This window comes from Geotrypetes seraphini, chromosome 4 (assembly GCF_902459505.1).
Source record: "Geotrypetes seraphini chromosome 4, aGeoSer1.1, whole genome shotgun sequence".
In the NCBI taxonomy this organism is placed as follows: Eukaryota; Metazoa; Chordata; class Amphibia; order Gymnophiona; family Dermophiidae; genus Geotrypetes; species Geotrypetes seraphini.
Window position 1 is genome coordinate 121,927,061 of NC_047087.1, and position 21,002 is coordinate 121,948,062.

General features: G+C 43.6%; 1 protein-coding gene across 6 annotated transcripts in view; it reads right to left on the reverse strand.

The window, feature by feature from the left end:
- Nucleotides 1–21,002, reverse strand: part of USF3 (upstream transcription factor family member 3) — a 111,572-nt gene that overhangs the window by 81,719 nt on the left and 8,851 nt on the right. For 5 of the 6 annotated variants that reach the window (XM_033940153.1, XM_033940156.1, XM_033940159.1 and 2 more), the window contains exon 2: nucleotides 5,650–5,773. The exons of the other annotated variant lie outside the window; for it this stretch is intronic. The gene's annotated coding sequence lies outside the window, so the exon portion shown is untranslated. The remainder of the gene's footprint in view (nucleotides 1–5,649; nucleotides 5,774–21,002) is intronic. 6 annotated transcript variants of the gene reach the window in all.

The window sequence follows — 21,002 nt, forward strand, 5'->3', positions numbered from 1 at the left end:
TCCAAACAGGTCACTCTCTGAGATGTAGAAAAACTTGTAATTGTATATATTTTATAATCGAATTGATACTGTTTCAAATAGTAAAAACATTTTTGCATACAGGTTGTCACTGGAATGATAAATAAACCTCACTTAGCTTTTGTAAAAGAGGGGTTCAACAGGGTCCCAACACGGTCCCGTTTCGGCGTCTGCTTCAGGAGACCCCACCAGCTATGGTTCAACACTTGCTAAACAATCAGAAAGTGTAGATATTATAATGTCCGTGTTATCTCTTAACTGATTATTGTTCACGGACATTATAATATCTACACTTTCTGACTGTTTAGCAAGTGTTGAACCATAGCTGGTGGGGTCTCCTGAAGCAGACGCCGAAACGGGACCACGTTGGGACCCTGTTGAACCCCTCTTTTACAAAAGCTAAGTGAGGTTTATTTATCATTCCAGTGACAACCTGTATGCAAAAATGTTTTTACTATTTGAAACAGTATCAATTCGATTATAATATATATACAATTACAAGTTTTTCTACATCTCAGAGAGTGACCTGTTTGGAATATTAATGGCGCAATGACTGGATGGTAAACTCTTGCCCCAAGAAGGGGTTACCTCCCCCTCTTCAGAGTTTCATTTCTCTGAGCGAAATAATTGAAAAGTGGGTCTCACTCTCTGGAGTTGTAGTTTATTTTAGTCAGTATTTCGATAGCAGCAAAAATGGATGCAAGGCAGAAAGTGAAGACGAGAGAAAAACAGTCAAAGGACAAGAAGGCCCTGGAATCATAGTTAAAAGCACAGAAAAATAAAGTCACCAGGCAACAAAGGTAGGGAAAATGATTTTATTTTCAATATAGTGATTGAAATGTGTCAGTTTTGAGAAAGGAAAGATATTAAACTTTAAATGTGAGGGCTGCAGAAAAAATAGTTAATGTCTTACTAAAGAAATGACAATTTTGCATGAGGTAAAGATTTATAAACTATAAAGAGTTTTACCTCATGCAAAATTGTCATTAATAAGACATTAACTATTTTTTCTGCGGCCCTCCAAGTACTTACAAATCCAAAATGTGGCCCCACAAAGGGTTTGAGTTTGAGACCACTGCTCTAGATGATCTGGATCTGCTGTCAGGCAAGGTTTTGGATCGATGATCCACTACACAGGTCATGAGAGTGTCAGTTTTTTCCCAAACAGCAAAGAGTTGCTTTTGAGGTGGAATCCATAACATCTTTCGGGCAGAAATCGAGTAAGCTGACTTTTACTCATGACACGAATTATGTAATAGAGAGCATATGCCACATAATCAACACTTGATAAAAACATTGCCCTCGCGATCTAGCGTTCGCACCCTGGAAAGACAGGCACAAATCACAAAGGTTGCTGCAGAGGCTGCCTTGACTCCCAAAGACAGATTCTCAAAAAGTCTCTCGAGGTGATCTTGAGCACCATGCCACCCTTACTCGGGAGAGAGGTGCATTTCGGAATCTGTACAACCAAGGAATCCACCTTGGGCTGAGAACCAGCTGATAGCACTTTTGTGTCATTGGATACAACCAAGTCATAGCTCTCACTACCTTGAGACATCCCTCTGGAGCATCCCACTGCTCCGAGACTAAGACATTGATGTCAGGATGCCAGGGAAACGTAGAAGACTGAGCTTTCACACCACTCAGAGAGGAGGTAGAAGGAACTGGCTAAGAATCCAAATTCAGCTCTCAGAAATGAGATCCAGTGGAGCCGCGGATGTAAATAAATCATAGAACCGTGGAATAATTTCCCAAATCAAAAGCAGGCATGTGTTCCAAAGGGTCGGACTGGAGTCCTGTAACCCCCAACAGGGTGGGAGCCCTGCAACCCCCAACAGGGTGGGAGTGTCCTAAAACAATAAGGGAACAGTGAGAGACTCATCATATGTATCCACATCCGTAATGTCTCCCATGCCCTGGTCAGCAGTAGCCTGTGAAAACAGGTGCATTTTGGGGAGATCTTGCCCCCACATCTGGTGCCTAGAGAGCTTCCAGCCTGTGCTGTGACAGGACGGATTTCCTGAAGGGCTTTCCACCTCAAAGCTGAGTCTCTAGAAGAGAATTCTAATTTGTGTGTCTTGAGCACAAAGGGGAGGCTGAGCCGGATGCTCCCACCTCCCCCTCCTCTGCATGTGGCGCAAAGATGTTCCTCCGGAGCATAATTTGTGCAAACCTGGCATGTACCAGGGGCAAGAGAGCCAGAGGACTCCATTCCCACTAGTTTTGAGGCCAAACTATAAGATTTGAAAGTACAAAAGACTTTTGAAAAAGAGATTGCAAAAATCTAAGATGGCCACCGCCAGACTTTTGGTGCCAAAAAGGCAAAATAAAACAAAAAACTGTGATTTTAGTAGTGGGGGAACATAAATAAATATGCAGAAACGTTCAAATTTGCAATTTACAGACCCCTCAGAACAGAACAGAAATACTCCTTCAGGCTCGCGTGCAAAAGGGAAAAACTGTAGGTGGCAGTAGAGCTCTCAATGAAGTAGGAGGGATACAAAAAATAAAAATAAAAAAATGGCCATGGAAAGATTACCCCCTTGTACAGAATGATATATCTATTGCACTGGAAATGTATTTTATCAAATATTACCCCCTTGTCCAGAATGATATATCTATTGCACTGGAAATGTATTTTATAAAATATATGCATAAATCACGACCCTGCCCAAGTTCTGCCAGAACTCTACTTTACAACAGAAAATTTATTCCTTTATGTGCATAACTTAAAGGGAATTTTTATAAAAAGCTATTTTTACATGCAAAAAAAATGGCACTCAAAAAATAAATATGTTTTTGTGATTTCTTTTTATGAACGCAACCAAGGCACCTTTGTGTCTTTAGAAAACAGGCTCCTAGAACAAAAGTGCACAAATTATCTAACACAAATTTATATCTGTTCCAAGGCAGGCATAAACATGTACAGGTATATTTTCTAAAGTACATACATATACTGGAACTCTGCCACTGATCCACCTGAACCATGCCCCCAAAATGCCGACAGATTGTGTAAAATGTGTGCTCATCAGCATACATCCTTGTATACATGTATACTACACCTGCATAATTTTTCAGATGCTATTTTTCAAGTGTAAACCATGCTTTACACTAGGAAAATGCTTTATAAAATTAAAGTATCATTCACTTTTATTATGGTTTAGTTGCTATAAAGGGTAATCCACTCTGGAACCAGGAGGTGAAAGGTCTCCCACACCCCTAAAATAAGCCTCTACCAAGGTCCAGTTCTCCGAGTTATGCTTGGCACATAGGGAACTCCCACCCCAACCACTCACCTAGAAACATGATGGCAAATAAAGGCCAAATGACCCATCCATCTAGTCTGTCCATCCACAGAAACCATTATCTCTTTCTCTCTCAGAGATCCCATGTGCCTATTCCAGGTCTTCTTGAATTCAGACACAGTCTCTGTTTCCACCACCTCTTCCGGGAGACTGTTCCACACATCTATCACCCTTTCCATAAAAAGTATTTCCTCAGATTACTCCGGAGCCTATTACCTCTTAACTTCATCCTATGCCCTCTCATTCCAGAGTTTCCTTTCAAATGAAAGGGACTCGACTCGTGCACATTTATATTACGTAGGTATTTAAACCTCTCTATATCTCCCCTCTCCCGCCTTTCCTCCAAAGTATACAGATTGAGATCTTTAAGTCTGTCCCCACACGCCTTATCTCAAAGACCACACACCATTTTAGTAACCTTCCTCTAGACCGACTCCATCCTTTTTATATCTTTTTGAATGTGCGGCCTCCAGAATTGTACACAATATTCTAAATGAGGTCTCACCAGAGTCTTATACAGAGGCATCAATACCTCCTTTTTCCTACTGGCCTTACCTCTTCCTATGCAACCTAGCATCCTTCCAGCTTTCGCCGTCACCTTGTTTGGTCACCTTAAGATCATCATATACAATCACACCCAAGTCCTGCTCTTCTGTCATGCACATAAGTTCTTCACCCCCTAAACTGTACCATTTGCTCAAGTTTATGCAGCCCAAATGCATAACCTTGCATTTCTTAGCATTAAATTTTAGCTGCCAAATTTCAGATCATTCTTCAAGCTTCGCTAGGTCTTTCTTCATGTTATTCACACCATCCAGCGTGTCTACTCTATTGCAGATTTTGATATCATCCGCAAAGAGGTAAACCTTAACCGACAACCCTTCAGCAATAACATTTATAAAAATGTTAAGAACAGGCCTAAGAACAAAACCTTGGGCACACCATTGGTACCATCCCTTTCCTCAGTGCGATCGCCATTGATCACTACCCTCTGTCGCCTTCCACTCAACCAGTTCCTGATCCATCCTGTCACTTTGGAACCCATCTCAAGGGCACTCAGTTTATTTATCAGATATCTGGGTGGAACACTGTCAAAGGCTTAGCTAATATCTAAATACACCACATCTAGCGCACATCCTCTATCCAAGTCTCTGGTCATCCAGTCAAAGAAATTTATCTGATAAGACCTACCTCTAGTGAATCCATGTTGCCCCCAGTCCTGTAATCCACAGGATTCCAGAAACTTGACCATTCTCAGTTTTAAAAGCGTTTCCATTAATTTGCTTACCACAGAAGTCAGACTTACCGGCCTGTAATTCCCTACTTCCACTTTTGTGAAGAGGGACCACATCTGCCCTTTTCCAGTCCTCCGATATCACTCCCGACTCTAGAGACTCATTGAAAAGGTTAGTCAGCAGAGCTGCCAGAACTTCCCTAAATTCCTTCAGCACCCTCAGATGTACACCATCCAGCCCAATCGCTTTGTCTACCTTTATTTTAGCTAGCTGCTCACAACAAAACCCTCTGAAAATCAGTCTATTACTACTCTATCCCTATTCACATTTGTCTTTTACAGTCCTGCTCCTGGCGTTTCAGCCGTGAACACAGAACAGAAATATTTGTTAAGCAATTTGGCCTTTTCTTTATCAGCTTCTACATATTCCTCCCCTTCATCTTTGAGTCTCACAATATCACTTTTGCTATTCTTCCTATCCCTAATTATCTAAAAATCCTCTGTACCTAATGAGGTACTTAATATACCTTCTCTTTCATCAAAGCCTGCTTTACTAGTTGCTGAAGCCATTCGGGGCTCAGGACCCCCCTACTGATTAGCCTGGCTCATTAAGGGTGTGGGAGACTCTCGCATCCCCTTTTCCTCTAAGCCCTGATGGGAGCTGTGCCAGATCCTGCAGCAGGAGAAAACAGAAAACAAAAAACACACACACACTCATGACAGAAGGAAAAATAGCTGACATCCCCACAAAAGGCATCAGGACCAATGGGTCCTGATGACACTGATAAGAGAATGTTGACTCTGCTCTGGCCCCTTACCCTCCAGAACTATTTCTGACACCAGAAACTCTCTGTCACAGGTGGGGACACTGTAATTCAGCACTGTGCTCAGTTGCAAGCTCCCAGAGGTCTTGCTTGAGATCCTGGCAATTCTATCATCCCCCTGCTAGTGATGTCACTAGAAAATATCAGTTTCTCTACTTCCATCTGCTGGTAGGAGGGGATAAAACCCCACTTTTTAGGAAGGTACAACTCAGATGCTAAAAAAGTGGTGTTATATGGAAGAAAAATTAATAACAAATACCATCCTCACCTGAGTGTGTCAGCTTCAGCGTTTTCACATCAACCTGCTCTTTCCACCTGGTCTTGTCTTACTCCCAATTTTATTTAAAATCATTTTCTCCTATCACTGCTTCTCAGAGAAAGTTCAAATTTTACTATATAGGAAGAAAGCAAAGCAAGATTTTTTAGCACAGTTCCTTTGTATTTTAAGTTCAATCAAAAACAGAATTATTCTTCTTCCCTCAACATTCTGATATTAATATATTTAGTGAAGAATTCTTTTTTAAATTGAGAAAGCCCTCAAACATGCTTTTGGTATTACTTAATTGAAGGTTGAAGCATAACACAAGATTTGGAGGATTTTGTGGAAATTGTTTTTAGAGAAGCTTATTTTGAAAATAAAGACAAAAATGAGTGCTGGATAATATGGGCTAGAATAGTTAAATTTTGCCCAAAGTTTTCTTTTCCTTTGGCTTATGTTTTCTTGATATGTTATGTAACATATAAATATAATAATTTAAGAAATGAGTTCTGGAGCCACAGATAGAAAATCTTAGTAAGATGAGGGGCATTTTTGATACGTCTAAATTTGAGCAGACATTTTACAAAACATGCACAAAAATTCAGTAGTGAACATGACAATTTTCAAAATGTCTTATCTTGTTTTTTCAAAAATGTGCTCTTTGCGTCTATCTTATTGAATCATTTAAAAGAAAAAAAACAACCCCAAGACCCCACATCCAAATGAAACACACACAAAACAAGCCACTGGCAAGTAAGAAGGACCAGTATTTTTACTACACTGGCCACATAGACATCCCAGCAGAGCAGGGGGGGAACCACAGGAGGCACTGCAGTGAACACATAAAAGACCCAAGTACACATCTCAACATAACCCCCTTATGGTGTATTGTGAGCCCTTCAAAACCCAACCAAAACCTACTGGACCCAACTGTACACCACACTAATAGCCCTTATGCCTGCAGTTGACACCTCACATGCGAGATTTGAGTATGTGGCTGGGTGGGTGTGGGTCATGCTTACATCCCTCCAGTGGTCATCTGGTCAGTGTGGACATCTTTTTGGAACTCATTCATTATTAAAACATCCAAGTCATAAGCTTACCCTAGCCCCGCCCACACCATGCCTGTAATGCGCCCCTTTGAGATTTAGACGCACTGCAGATGAACAACATAGATATCCATCTGGAACACAGGTTTCAAAAATAGCAAATTGGAAGGGTTTGGCAAGAAAAACATCTATCTGCCCATTTATGCCACTTTTTGAATGTTCATCTTTTTTGAGAATCTCCCCAAAATAAATTATCCAGGAAATCACAGCCTGATATTAAAGAGAAAGTGCTAGTGAAGGTGGCTCTCGTGCAAATTTTTCTCAGCTGCCATCTCCTTTTGACTTTGCCTTCCTACAACCCAGAATCATCCCTAACAAATACTGTTCCCTGAAACTGAAATACCAAGAGAATCCTACAAAGTAATTTTGCAGTTGAAAATAAGCTTGACCGAGCATTCCTTTTATTAGCTTGCTGGGTTCTTTGTCTCCTCTGGGCTTCCAGATCAAATTGAAACCAGCCTCTGCTAGTTTATATCATGAAAAACCTTTCATGTTCAACTATCCAGGGACATGCACGTGGTATCTCTTAGGGAGAGGAGAAGATAGTGGATGGTACAGATGGGAGACTGGATGGGCTATTTGGCCTTTACCTGCCATCATGTTTCTCTGTTTTCTCTCTCTCTCTCCACCCACTCTATCCCAGCCATTGCAGTTTCAGGCCTAGATTCTTAAAAATTTGTGTTAAAAAATGGACAGGCCACTGTTGTAGCCAAAATAGTAGTAATTTTAAAAAAAGCAAGTCATTCTCCAAAAAACGGTCATGCAAATAAGGTTGATGGAGATTAGTGAAGATTCTCTAAATTTGCATGTGCCCATCTGACAGCGGGAAAGATATCAACTGTCTCCCACTGTCAAGCAACATCCCCCCCCTCAGCAGCAAGAGATGCCCACTCTATCCCGCTGCCGAGCAACATACCCGCAACACCCCCACGGCAGCAGGAGAGATACTCACTCTGTCCCGCTGCCAAACAACCCCCCCCCTTACCTTACTTAGATGGCTGGCTGGAGGGATGCCTACTCCCTACAACCAAAAGGCCCGCCTCTTCAAAATGGCAGGGATGCACCGGGGAGAGGTCTGAGGCTCTAACTGACTCAGGTTGTTTAAGGCCCCTCCTAAAGGTGTTCGGGCCAATCAGAAACCTTAGGCCTTAAACAACTTGGGTCAATCAGCCTCAGGTTCCTCCCCGGTGACCAGAGAACTGGATAGAGCAGCGGTCTCAAACACGCGGTCCACGGGCTGCATGCGGCTCTCCAGGTGCTATTTTGCGGCCCGCGGTCTGGACGCGATCAAACAGCATTTCTCTTCCTCCTTCCCTTCTTTTTGGAGCAGCAGTGTGTCTGGCTGGCTCAGTCAATCTTTCCGTTCAAAGCCGCAGGTTGGCGGCTCCTCGCGCTATCCACTCCTGCATCGGAAGCCTCTCTGACATCACAACATCAGAGAGGCTTCAGATGCAGGCGCGGATCTCACGAGGAGCTGCCACCCGCGGCTTTGAATGGAATGATCAACTGAGCCGGCCAGACACGCTGCTGCTCCACAAGGAAGAGAACGGAAGGGAAGGAGAAAGAGAAATGCTTCTGCTGCATAGGAAAGGGGGACCCTAGGGAAATGCTGATGCTGCTGTACAGGGAAAGGGAGAGGGGGGGGGGAAAGGGGAAGAGAAATGCTTCTGCTGCACAGGAAAGGGGGAAGGGAAATGCTGCTTCTGTTGCTGCTGCACCCAATTGGGGAAAGAGAGGGAAGGAAGAAGAAGGAAGACAAGGGAAAGGAGAGGAACAAGAGAAGCCAAGTTCATGGGAGGGAGGGAAGGAAAAGAGATATCAGATCATGGAGGGGGGAGGGAGAGATGCCAGACCAGGGGAAAGGAAGGAAGGAAGGAGGAAGGGAGAGAAAGGAAGGAAAGAGATGCCAGATCATGGAAATAGGACGGAAGAAGAGAGAGATAGGAAGGGAAGTTAAGACATGGAAACGTAGATTTTGAAAAGAAAGCAGAAAAATTGAACATTAAGTTAATGCCAAAGATGGATGCAAGGCAGAAAGTGAAGACGGAGAGAAAAACAGTCAAAGGACAAGAAGGCCCTGGAACCATAGTTGAAAGCACAGAAAAATGAAGTCACTAGACAACAAAGGTAGGGAAAATGATTTTATTTTTAATATAGTGATTGAAATGTGTCAGTTTTGAGAAAGAAAAGATATTAAACTTTAAATGTGAGGGCTGCAGAAAAAATAGAGTACCGGTACTTGGAGGGCCGCAGAAAAAATAGTTAATGTCTTATTAAAGAAATGACAATTTTGCATAAAGAAATGACAATTTTGCATAAGGTAAAACTCTTTATAGTTTATATATCTTTCCCTTTAACAGTTAAAAGGAAAGATATATAAACTATAAAGAGTTTTACTTCATGAAAAATTGTCATTTCTTTAATAAGGCATTAACTATTTTTTTCTGCGGCCCTCCAAGTACCTACAAATCCAAAATGTGGCCCCACAAAGGGTTTGAGTTTGAGACCACTGGGATAGAGGGAGTGCGCTAGATGTGGTGTATTTAGATTTTAGCAAAGTCTTTGACAGTGTTCCACACAGATATCTAATAAACAAACTAAGTAGCCTTGGGATGGGTCCCAAAGTTACGGGATGGGTCAGGAACTGGTTGAGTGGAAGAAGGGTGTAAGTGTATGTGATGATCTTAAGGTGGCCAAACAGGTTGAAAAGGTGACGGCAAAAGCTAGAAGGATGCATAGAAAGAGGTATGGCCAGTAGTAAAAAGGAGGTATTGATTCCCCTGTATTAGACTCTGGTGAGAATTCATTTAGAATATTGTGTACAATAAAAGGATATAAAAAGGATGGAGTCGGTCCAGAGGAAGGCTACTAAAATGGTATGTGTTCTTCGTGATAAAGCTTGTGGGGACAGACTTAAAGATCTCAATCTGTATACTTTGGAGGAAAGAAGGGAGAGGGGAGATATGATAGAGATGTTTAAAAACCTACATGGTGTAAATGTGCATGAGTCGAGTCTCTTTCATTTGAAAGGAAGCTCTGGAATGAGAAGGCATAGGATGAAGTTAAGAGGTGATAGTCTCAGGATGTGTTGAACAGTCTCCCAGAGGAAGTAGTGGAAACAGACTATCTGAATTCAAGAAGGCGTGGGATAAGCACGTGGGATCTCTTAAGAGAGAGGAAGAGATGATGGTTACTAAGGATGGGCAGATTAGATGGGTCATTTGGCCTTTATCTGCCATCAAGTTTCTATATTCTATGATGAATTTTAGAGAATAAAAATAGAAACAAAACTTGAGGGTTACCTATTAATTAAATACAATATATAGAACCACCAAAATGACACTGGATATAATCTCTTTTTTTTCTCTATTTATAGACGGGGACAAGCCTCAGAATATATTTAATGTTAGAAAAAAAGGTAGGGAGGATGGGTTCAAACCAGTGATGTGAATGTGAGTAAGAGAAAAGAAATGTCTTTCTCTTTGAAAGAACCCTGAATGGGTGAAAATCTAATACTCAATATTCTGAGGCTTGTCCCTGTCTATAAATAGAGAAAAGAGACTATATCCAGTGTCATTTTGGTGGTTCTATATATTGAATTTAGAGAATGACATGGGGACAAATTTCTCCATCCCTGCAGGAGCTCATTTTCCTGTCCCATTCCTGCAAGCTCCATCCTCATCTGAACAAGCCTCAAACACTAAAATTATAAGTGTTCGAGGCTTGTGTGGTTAAGACAGAGCATACAGAATGAGGCAGGCTCAGCGACAACTCATGAGAATAGGACGGGGAAATTTAGTTCCTATGGGGATAGGGAAAAATTTAACCCTGTGTCATTCTCTAGTGCACAGTTCTTCAGGTGTCGGTCCGCAGGAAATTTTTGCCGGTCCGCGCAGGGCCGGCAAGATTGACTCACTTCAACTTCCTGCCGGTCCGCGCAGGGCCGGCAAAATCAACATGTGAAGCGTGCGCTGGGCCGGAGAGATCTTGGGGAGCCTCCGACAGTGGCTTTCTCCCCTCTCTGCAGCTCCCCTTTACTTCCCAGCGCAGCGATTTACGAAGGCAGCCTCGGGGCTTTTGCTGAGTCGCGGCTGCCTCTGATGATGCAACTTCCTCTTTCCTCAGAGGCGGCGCAACCCAACAAAGGACCCGAGGCTGCCTTCGTGAATCGCTGCACTGGGAAGTAAGAAGAGCTGCTGGGAGGGGAGAAAACCACTATCAGAGTCACTATCAGAGTCTGGGACAGTGTTCCCTCTAGTCTAAGGTGAGCGCATGAACGATCGCTCACTATTTTCAGTGGCGTCGCTCATGCTTCTTCTGGTGTCGCTCACGAGCGGAGGTGGTGGGGGTCTGCCCTGCTCGCCTAAGATCCAGCAGCAGCGGCGGTTCCTTTCCTGATCCCCGCAATCAGTGGCGTACTAAGTGGGGGGCGGTCCGCCCCTTGTTCTCATTGGTGTAACGCCGGCCCTGCAGCTCCGGACTTCCCCACACCTGCCCCCCCCCCCCTTCGGATCGCTATTATTTTAAATGTTATAGCGGCGGCGCTGTATCCATCAGTAGAGACGTCTAACCTCGGCCTGACCCGGAACTCTTACTGCAACAGTGACTTCCTGTTCCTGCCTAGACGGGCGGCTGCTGCAGTAAGAGTTCCGGGGCAGGCCGAGGTTAGACGTCTCCACTGATGGATACAGCGCCGCCGCCGCTATAACATTTAAAATAATAGCGATCCGAAGGGGGGGGGGGGAGAAGGTGCGGGGAAGTCCGGAGCTGCAGGGCCGACGTTAGAGGGAGTAAGAACTGATGGTGTCGCAGGGTCCCGCGTGGGGAGGGAGGAAGGAAGAAGAGGAACCGAAGCATGGCAATTTGGGGAGAGCAGGTGTGGGGAAGTCCAGAGCTGCAGGGGAGAGTGTTGCGGTACCCAGCTGGAGGGAGAAGGAAGACGAGGGAATGAAAGGAGATGCCAGGGCTTGGAGGGAAGGAGGAAGGTATGCCATACTAACGGAAAAGGAAGGGGGAGATGTGAGAGCATGGAGGGGGAGGGAAAGATGGAAGAAAAGGAAAGGAGAGAGATGCCAGAGAATCAGGGAAGGGAAGATACCAGACTATGGGGTGCGAAGGAGAAGAGAGAGATGCCAGAGCATAGGGGATGGGGTGGTGATAGAGAGAAAAAAATGGAGAGGTGGCAGAGCTGGCTGGCTTTGGGGGTGGGCAAAATCTGGAAGGAAGTGGGGGGACATAAGAAGGAGGTGCTGGGGGCACAAAGGACACAGGAAGGAGGCACTGGGGGCACTATGGACACGGGAAGGAGGCACTGGGGGCACTAAGGACATGGGAAGGAAGGAGGGAGGGAATAGAATGGGACAATTGTTGGGCCTGAGTGCAGAAAGAAAGAAAGGATACACAGTCAATTAATAGATGTCCCCTTTTGATGAAAAAAATAAATGGTCACGTTACCACTGACTTACTTTCTCTTCAGCAGAGTCAGCATCCGCACTGAGGTGCAGGAAGGTCCCGCGATGACTCGTCTGCTGGCTCTGCTCTGGAAGAAGTAAGTTACGTCGGAGGGGGTGGACCCGGCAGACGTAGTCATTGCGGGACATTGCCGCAACTCCTTGCGTCTGCCGGTCCACCCCCTCCAATGTAACTTACTTCTTCCAGAGCAGAGCCAGCAGACAAGTCATCGCGGGCCCTTCCAGCATGCGGCTGCTGAGTCCGCTCTAGAGCAAGTACGTCGGAGTGGGGTGGATTGGCAGCAGGCAGCTACAATCATCGCGGGACCTTGCTGCATGAAGGGAGAGAAAGGAGCAGGACTGCTGGAATGGAAGAGTGGTGGAGGGAAAGAAAGGGGGCAGGGTGGTATGGAAGAGTGGTGCTGATGGAATTGATGTACAGAGAAAGGGGAGAGACATAAGGGGGAAGGATATTGGAGGGAAAGAAAGGGGGAAGATGCTGATTGAAGAGGGGTGGATGGAGGGAGAAAGGGCAGACATTGGATGGTAGTGGGGAGCCTATGGTGGATGGAAGTGCAGATGGGAGAGATAAGGGAGCAAATGCCAGAAGGAAATGGGAGGAGAGAAAGAGGGGAGCAGATGCTGGATGGAAGTGGACAGAGAGAGGAGAAGGTACTAGATGGAAGGGTTGGAGAAAGAGGGTACATGATGGAAGGAGGGGATAAATAAAAGGAGGGCACATGATGGGGAGAAAAGGATTGAGTTAGGGAAACACTGGAGGGGTGAGGGAAAGAGGTGGCAAGCTTTAGGTAGACAGTAAAAAAGGACATTGATGAGAGGGTAGTAAGAACATAATCTAGACAGATGCAGAAAATAAATTGAAAAGGGAAATGAGGGTAAAAAGGGAAAGGGATTGCAGAGGAGAGGTGTGGGAGAGGGAAGGAGAGGAGAGAGATGCCAGACCAATGGGGGTGAAAGGAGAGATGAAAGGGGGAGGCATACAGTTTCTGGAAGGGGCATAGAAGGAGAGAAGATGCCATATAGGGGAAGAGAGACGGCAGATAGTGGATGGAAGGAAGAGAGTTACAAGAAGATGAGGAAAGCAGAAACCACAGAAGACAAAGGTAGAAAAAAAATTTCTATTTATTTATTGCTTTAGGAGACATGTGTCACTGTTTCTGTGAAGCATTGTATGCAGAGTCCAGCTTCTTGCTGGTTCAATTTAACCTTTGTCTATGTATTTTTATTTTATCCCCCCTTTTACAAAACTGTGAAGCGTTTTTTAGCACCAGCCGTGGTGGTAGCAGCTCTGATGCTCACAATTCTATGAGCATCAGAGCTGTTACCTCCGTAGCTAAAATCCACACTACAGTTTTGTAAAAGAGGGAGGGGTTAGTTTGTGATTACATATTCCATAATAGGCGAAGGTGTGTTCTGTGTTCTGTGTGTTCGAAAGACATAGTTTTATGTTAGGATTGACGGTGTAGGATTGATCTGTGCTGATCTGGCTTGTTTAGTTTTATTGTTTAGGTGTATTGATGTACTGTTCACTGCAATATGTAAGATGCTGCCTTTTCCTAGATACTCATGTGTGACGTGTGGCTTGTTACTAAAAATCATGTTTTTCGTACAGATGGGGGGGGGGGGGGTGGTGCCAAAAAATGATGGGCCCCGGGTGTTACATATGCTAGGTACGCCACTGCATTATGTAAAGATACCAGAAAGCTGGCGAAGCAAAAACTTTAAGTAAATTGTTATTCTTCTAAGTTTTGAGTATTTTACCCTCCCACAATCTCATGGGCACTCGTTTCAAGTTTCAAGTTTATTGAGATTTTGATTTAAATGCAATATCAAATATTTTCAATGTGTATAACAAAAATAAATTTTGGGAAATAAATAAAACCATTTGAACAATAAACATACAAACATATCCATAGATGATTAAAAATACATAAGGAGTACAAGGATAAACTACATTTGTTTAAAAATGCGTCCTCCGTGCCTGCTCATAAATTTGTGGAATATGTAACTTGTCGCTCATGCATATTTTTTTTTGCACACACCTCATCAATCCTTAGAGGGAACATTGGTCTGGGAAGCTGCTGGGCAGGGGAAAAAAGGGACAGCTGCTACTGGAGAGGGAGAAGGAGAGATGCTGCTGGGAGGGGAGGAGGGAAATGAATCTGGGAAGCTGCTGGGCAAGGAAAAAAAGGGACAGCTGCTACTGGAGAGGGAGAAGGAGAGATGCTGCTGGGAGGAGAGGAGGGAAATGAATCTGGGAAGCTGCTTTGCAAGGGAAAAAAGGGACAGCTGCTACTGGAGAGGGAGAAGGAGAAATGCTTCTGGGAGGGGAGGAGGGAAAGGAATCTGGGAAGCTGCTGGGCAAGGAAAAAAAGGGACAGCTGCTACTGGAGAGGGAGAAGGAGAGATGCTTCTGGGAGGGGAGGAGGGAAAGGAATCTGGGAAGCTGCTGGGCAAGGAAAAAAAGGGACAGCTGCTACTGGAGAGGGAGAAGGAGAGATGCTGCTGGGAGGGGAGGGAAGAGAATTACTGCTGGACAGGAGGAGGAGGGAAGGGAGAATGAAAAAAGGAAGGAAACAGCTGGCAGATAGATTAGAGGAGGGGAAGGGGAGACACAGGCATGAGAAAGTAGAGAGATTGATAATAGGAAGGGGTCAGCAGAAAAATAAGCAGAGAGGGACAACGATGATAGATCTGGTGTAGGAGAGATAAAAATGAAGAGAGCAGTGAAGCTGGAATGAATCATGTAAAAAGGAGAGAGGGGGCACAAGCTGAATGGAAAGGGGAGAGGGGCATAGAAAGAAGACAGATACCATATGGAAGGGGAAGAGGACAGACAGTGAATGGAAGGGGCAGATGCTGGATTGAAGAGACAGAGAGGGCAGACGCTGGAAGGGAGTGAAAAGAAGATTGAAAGCAGAAACTAGAGACGACAAAAGGTAGAAAAAAATAATTTTATTTCTATTTTGTGATTAGAATATATCAGATTTGAAATATATATCCTGCTAGAGCTGATGTTAGACATAACTGGGGACTGCAAAGCCCAGGCAATGCTTCTTTAGCTTCTAGCTGGCTTAGGGCGCTCTCTGACCAGGGGGCAGTTGCCCTAGTTGCACTCCCCTAAAACTATTCCTGTCATGTGTGACTGCAGTATTCTGTTAGCATGATATTTCTGTGTAGCATTCTGTAATAATTTGGCTTGTTCAGTTTTCTTGATAGTAGAGGGGATATATGTGAAGGTGAGGGGAGACAGGGGTTTTGTTGATCCTGCTCTGAATTATTTGTATTTGTAAAATGACAATTGTACAGAATATTGTTTCTTTTTATACTTTAATAAAATACATTCAATATAAAATCATAACTGAGGCTTGTGTGGATGGGATCAGATGATTTGTGGGGACCGACTCGCGGAGATGGGGCGGAAACGAGGTTTTTAAATTTTAGTCCTAGTAGTTTGCCGGTCCACAAAATAATTCTTTTTTTTCTGCCGGTCCACGGGTGTAAAAAGGTTGAAGAACACTGAGTGCATTTGCAGCACAGCACTCGCTAAAAAAAAGCTTCATAAAAGAGAGGCCCCTAGTGTCCCCCTCACATTTCTTCCTGTGAAGAGCAAAATATAGACAGGCAGCAGATGTAAACTCTAAATGACATATTTCAATTACAAAACTGAAAATAAAAATCAATTTTTCTTACCTTTATCTATTGATTTTTATTTTTCTAATCACTTGCTCCCTTCTTCTGTTTCTGCTTCCTTGACTGTGCTCGTTTTCAGGGCATCCTATCTATTCATTATTTCTTTCCTTTCTTCTTTACTTCCTCTCCTATATCTATCTTTCATGTTCTACTTTCTTCCATTTTTTCTTCCTTTTGAAATCTGTCTAGTTTCCATCTCTTCTCTTCCCCTCCATGGGCACCCCCACCTCCCTTTTCTTCTTCCTCTTCTCCCCCTTCCCTACATGGGCACTTTCTCCCTTGTTTCTTCCATCTCCTGGCATCTATCTCTGCCTGATTTCATCTCCCCTTCGCCTGCACTCTGGCATCTCTTCTCTCTCCCCCCCCAAGCCCCCTTCCTCCTCCATAGTCTGGATCTCTCTCAATTCTTTCTTCTGGGGGTTTCAACACCTTCATCTTCTTCTCCCCTACTCTTGCACTTGGCAATCTGACTTTCCTTCCACCAACCCTCTGTTCTTACCTTTACAGTCTCCTGCCTCCTCTGTGGGCACTATTCTCCCCACCCTCCCACATATACATGCACACACTCAGCATCACCCTCTCCCTTCCCTTGGTGGCCTTCTTAGTTTGTTTTGACAGTCTGCAGCACTGGTCACATGCTGCTTCTCTCAAGCTGGGAGTCCTCTCTCTGCAGTGTCCTGTCTGAGGTAGTAGGATCTACAGAAGAAGTATATGACCAGCGCTTAAGACTGTCAAGGTAAGCTGGGTCACTAAGGGCAGGAATAGGGAGATGCCAAGCATGTTAGTGCATATATGCAAAGGTGGGGTGGTGGATGGTGGTAGCGGAGGCAGGAGAGAAACATATCGGAAGGAGAAAACCAAAATAAGAAGCCGAAAGGGAAAAACAGAGATACAGGTAGTGGGGCAAGAAGCAGGGAGCTTAATGCAATTAATACATTAAAATTATTAACACATGCTAAAAACACGTTGCATGTGTAGCCCTACTTTTGACATATGGATGACTATTTGATCATCAAAAATGCTTCTTAAATCCACTGACCACAGCAATTCACAAAACTTAGTGCATAAAAAGCAAAGATTCTTATCTGTGGCAGGTGTTCTCCAGGCATATATTCTTACATGGGGGCGACATCATCCACCGAACCTGTTAACAGACACTACTGAGTGCACTGTCACTTTAAATTTTTTTAAGGCAATGCCTATGCTGCGTGCATGTCAGTGTCTCCCCACATGACACTGGCTCGCAGGACCACCAGTTCAGTAACAAAGCTAAGAAGTCAACTAGGGGAGGTGGGCGGGCTGTGAGAATATATGCCTGCTGCCTCGTTGAACACCTGCTACATCTTTGCTTTCTCCAAGCACAAGCAGGCATGATATTGTCACATGTGGGCCTCCAATGTTGCCAGGATCATGACCCTGGATGAGGATAACTGATATATAAACATGAGCCTGGTGAAACCCAAGAGGGTTGGAGGGCAAGTTGGCACCCAGGAAGTAAAACTATTTTGCAGAACTGCTTGTCCAAACCGACTGTCTCTCCTGAAGTTTTACTCTAAACAGAAGCAAGAGGAGAAGGTATGGATTAGAGAACAAGTGGCCACCTTGAAGATATCTTCAATAGAGATGGAGCAGAAATGAGCTACTGAGGCAGCCATATCTTGGACACTGTGGGCTGTTATAAGGCCCTTCAGCATCAGACCAGCCTGAATACATATGAAGGAGATACAGTCCGCCAGCCAAGTAGAGACGGTTCTCTTGGTAACAGGGACTCCAAGTCTGTTAGGGTCAAAAGCCACAAAGAGCTGGAAGGATCCTCTATGACAGCACAAAACCCTAGGATGCCAGACTCTGCATGCAGTACAACACCAGAGAAATATAGACAGCAGAATCTCCTGTGTTATGGAAATATGGGAATATGCAGGAAGTGTTGACACCCCGATAGCTAGGATGGTCACAGTAGCTTGTGGGCTCTAGAACTCCAGGTCCCAGAAGGCTGTGTGTTTCACTGGGCCAGAGAGAAGAGTATGCTGGAAAGCCAGGAGTGGGAAGTGCGCATGGGAAGAAGTAGGGGTAGCCCCTTGAACTCCCTATAAAATTACAGCTCTGAGGATTACTTACTACTCTTCTCTCATAGAATCCTGGTAAGAAGCTTGGTTCTAGGAGCAGGGGAGGGGAAGAGAGTTCAGTTCCCTGGGAGTTAGAAGAAAAGCTGGCTTGGAATATGGGGATTCCCTGGGGAGGCAGACTTCAATCAGGTTCCCTAAGAGCTGGATCCTGTATTCATTCCAGTCCTGAACCTCCAAGTATCCCTGGTCTCACTTGGAACGGTACGAGTGTGTTTTAATGAGACAGAGCTGCAGAAGGAGAGAGATTCAGTCATAGGGACAATGCTTGGAAATCACATCCTCAGCTATAGATAGACAACTTGAAATGCAGGCGGACTAGAAGCCCTTATGTTGTGCTGCTGCAGGAGCTTTATTTTAAAAACAGCAGAGGAACTGGGCAGGCTTTAAAGAAAAGATACAATACCTGTTTAGAATTTACCCTGGAGAAATGATAGTTTGGGAACTAGGAAGAGTTAAGCTTGGGACTATGCTTGATTTGGTTTTGAACTGAAATGTATTTTTCTGGCTTTACTCTGTTGTGGGGGGATGGATCACTAGCCCAAAAAGTTTGGGCTCCCAGAGAAGAAGAGATTTATAGATCCATCTGTGGGAGGGAGGGCAGCAGAATATATTTTTAGCATATTTTTATTTTAATAATAATATTTTTTTAAAAAAAATTTCTTATATACCAGAAGTTCAAAGCGGTTTACAACAGAGATACATACAGTCAGTGATTGAGATACAAGGTAAACATTCAATCTGGAATACAATAACAGTTGAAAGAATACATCAGTTAAATCTAAAATCTAAAAGTTATAGTGGCATAATTAAGATGTGGACAGCTGTTGGGAATTGTTAGTGAGATAGGTGGAACGTGCTTTGAGATTTAGAACTTGTCAAACAGACGTGTCTTCAATAATTTTCTAAAGTCAACATACGAAGTGGCCTCAAGTATGGGTTTTCCAAGCCATGTGTTCAATTTAGCTGCCTGGAATGATAACATTATATCAAAAAACTTCTTGTATTGACATGATTTCAGGAGGGATAATTAAATAGATTTATTCTGCAGGTGCTCTTATTAGAACAGTTTAGAGTGAACTGAGAGGCAAGGTAAGCTGGTAGCATCCCAAAAACAGCTTTGTAGCTAATGCAGGCAAACTTGAAGAGAACTCTAGATTCCACAGGCAACGAGTGAAGTTCTGAAAGTAAGGGGTAATGTGTTCTCATTTTTTAAACCGAAGATTAGACGGACTGCAGTGTTCTGAATTAATCTCAGCTTATTAAGTTTCTTTTTGTAAGCTCCTAGGTATATAATATTACAGTAATCCAGAGTACTCAAGATGGATGATTGTACTAGTAAACGAAAAGACAATTTCTCAAGTATTTTTTAATGGTGCGAAGCTTCCATAGGACCGATATACATTTTTTAAACAATAGATCTGTATGTTTTTCCAGGGTTAGGTGCTTATCAAGGGTTACACCTAGTATTTTTATGGTTTGATCATTTTGTATTCTTGACCGTTCACGTGAATCGTATTTTCTTTTATCTTTTCGTTGGGAGTTGCCAAGAAGAATTTAGTTTTTTCTGTGTTGAGTTTCAATTTGAAGGCTATCATCCAGAGCTCAATTTGATTTAGGATGTTGGTTAAGAAATTAATAAAATCTGACAACAGACAGGTTAAAGGGATCACTACAGTAATGTCGTCTGCGTTGTAGAAATGAAGCCTTAGGCTTTGCATCAAATTTCCCAGTGAGATAAGATAGATATTGAACAGGGTCGGAGATATAGGGGAACCCTGAGGTAACCCACAGTTGTTATTCCAGCTGTAGGAGAGTTTGTCATCCTTGAATACTTGATAGGTTCTATTCCTTAGGAATCCCTGGAACCAATTGTGCACGTTTCCTGTGATACCTATGGATTCTAAACAGTTCATTAGAATGATATGATCTACTACCAAACTCTAACCATCTCTCCCCCTTTTCCTGTCCCTCCTTATAACTGAAAATCTGGTCACCAACACACTTGACAATTACTCTCTGTATCTTCGTTGTATATGTACAGTCTCTTCCTCTGTAAACCGCTTTGAATTGTTTGTGGTATAGCGGTATACAAAAATAAAGTTATTATTATTATTAGGTCAAAGGCACAACTTAGGTCCAGTTGCAAGATCATAGCACTGGTGCCTTGACTATGAAGGAAATGTAGGTGGTTTAGTAGCGAGGCTTAATCGTTTTGGTGCTGTAACCAGCTTAGTTATGCAGACGACTTCACAATCATTATCCCGTTTAATACGTCGCCCTCCGAAGTCACCCCTACAGCAACTGAAGCACTAAACATGATGGAACAATGGACCACAGATTTCAAACTAAAGCTCAACTCAGAGAAAACTAAATTCTTTATAGCCTCGCCACACGTACATAACACGACAAAATCATTACACATTAACAATCTTAACTACCCTATCCAACCAACAATGAAGGTTCTAGGAGTAATACTAGACCAAGGTCTAACCATGAAAGACCATATAGACTCCCTAATCAAAAGAGGGTTTTTCACTCTCTGGAAACTTAGGTCTATTAAGGCATACTTCCACACTTCAGCCTTCAGAATTCTAGTACAATCCCTAATACTAAGCCACCTGGATTATTGCAACATCACCCATCTGACAATCCCCCAGAAACAAATGCAAAGACTACAACTGATACAAAACGCAGCAGTCAGGATGATTTTCGGGTTGAAGAAGTCCGACCACATAACCCCTTCCTACAGACTCCTACACTGGCTGCCGATGAAGGCACGCACGAAGTTCAAGCTAGGATGTCTCTGCTTCAAGGTATTAAATGGTCTAGCCCCTAAATACATCACAGACCTCTTCTCATTCCCAACCAACAGACATGAAAGAAAAACACACCTGAAATTTGTCTCCCCACCGGCTAGAGGGTGTAAATATAAGAGATACCATCAACAACTGCTATCGTACCAA